Below are 1894 nucleotides of genomic sequence, written 5' to 3'. Positions count from 1 at the left end.
TCACTGTACATAAATTATATTTCAATAAAAAGCATTAAAAAAAAAAGAAAGAATGAAAGAAATCAAACAATGTATTACATGGGGCATATCTGCCACAAAAGGCCTCTGTAAAGAGTTAAAGACCAAAAATATCACTTTGAAGGCTAACATGCATCTTACCCAACCCGTAGTATTTTCAATAGCCTCATAGGCATGTGAAAGTTGGACAGTGAATAAGTAAGACCAAAGAAGAATTGACGTATTTGGACTGTAGTGTTAGCCAAAAATATTGAAAATACCACGAGTCACCAGAGAATTAACAAGTCTGCCTTAGAAGAAGTATAACCAGAATGCTCCTTAGAAGCTAGAATTGCTAGACATTGTGTCTTGTATTTTGGTCATATAATCAGAAGGGAATCCTAGAGAAGGATATGATGCATGGTAAAGTATAGGGTCAGGAAAAAAGGAGAAGACACTCAAGGAGTTAGTTTGACACAGTGGCTACAATGATGGGTTCAAGCATAGCAGTGATTATGAGTATGGTGCAGGACTAGCTATTGCTTTGTTCTGTTGTACATTGGGTCATTATGAGTCGGAACTGACTTGATGACACCTAACTATAATGTGTATAGTTAACTGTAGGTCTTATGTAGATGTTCTTTGAATTTGGAGATGCCAAGAGGTTCTCAAAAACATGTTCAAGTCCAGTGATTTACAAGACCTCACAGAACTCAGAAAAGCTAATATACTCTAGCTATGGCTTACTATATAGCAAAAGGATACAGGTTAAAATCAGCCAAGGGAAGATGTTCATGAGAGGCCATATGTAGAGCTTCCAGTTGTCTTCTCCTGTTGGAGGTGTGCAGACATTTATCTTTCCCATAGCTATATGTGACAATATACATGAAATATTGCCAGTGGGGATATCCACCAGAGTTTCGGTGCCCAGAGTTTTACTGGAGACTGGCCACAAAAACATGACTGACCACCCATGTTACTGATGTTATTCTCCAGCATCTCTTGAGATCAGGTTGACACTTTGTGGCCCAAGGCCCTTAGCATGAATCATATTGGTATCATGAATTATATCTTCTGCAACACTAGAACTATCAGGAAGAACAGTCCAAGGTCTTGTAGGCTATCTTCCAAGAAGCAAGAGCAAAGGGCCTAATATTTCTTTGAACGAAGTTAATCCTTTAGTAAACACCCTCTCTTCCTAGTTTTCTGAGAGCTTTTATCATAAATCTATGTTAGATATTGTCAAATGTTTTTTCTGCATTAAATGATATGGGATTGCATTGCTTGTTTTTAAATACGTTTTGCAGTAACATATCATTGCTTCCCAAATCTATTGATTTTAGCAAAGCATTTATTGTTTGGGCCTATGCTTTTGTTAATTGTTTGGGTCCCTGTTTGTTGAGGGAAGACCCTCTACGAGACGGATTGATGCAGTGGCTGCGATGATGGACTCAAGCATAGCAACATTGTGGGGATGGCACAGGATCGAGCAGTGTTTTGTTCTGTTGTATTTAGAATCATCATGAGTCAGAACTGAACTGACAGCACCTGACACCACCACCACCACATCATAATCTCAAGCAATAGAAATGCCTGATTTAGTTTAGAAAGAACTTCAGCTATTTTATCAGTTGTATGATATTGTTGTTAGCTCTAGGGTTTTTGTTGTTATTTGTTTGCTTTAAATATCAATATACTTCATTAAACTAATATCTGATTTTAGTTTTCTGAAAAATTTTATTACGATTGGGTATTCAATTTCGTCAAATGCTTTGACATCTATCGAAATACCCACATGTCTTTTCTCTCTTCCACTCTTTATCGAAGAGTTAAATCAACATGGTATCTCTATAAACCCCAGTTGGTCTTGATATTTTCTTTTACATTTCTTTTAAAT

The 1894-nt window shown here is 36.9% G+C and overlaps 1 protein-coding gene across 1 annotated transcript in view; it reads right to left on the bottom strand.

Moving 5' to 3' along the window:
- Nucleotides 1–1894, bottom strand: part of LOC103193927 (C-type lectin domain family 12 member A-like) — a 50421-nt gene that overhangs the window by 30749 nt on the left and 17778 nt on the right. The window lies entirely within an intron of this gene.

This window comes from Orycteropus afer, unplaced genomic scaffold (genome assembly GCF_000298275.1).
Source record: "Orycteropus afer afer isolate SDZICR_OR568_19922 unplaced genomic scaffold, OryAfe1.0 scaffold00040, whole genome shotgun sequence".
Taxonomy (NCBI): domain Eukaryota; kingdom Metazoa; phylum Chordata; class Mammalia; order Tubulidentata; family Orycteropodidae; genus Orycteropus; species Orycteropus afer.
The sequence above is the reverse complement of the archived record's forward strand: the minus strand, read 5'-3'. Positions and strand labels throughout refer to the sequence as shown.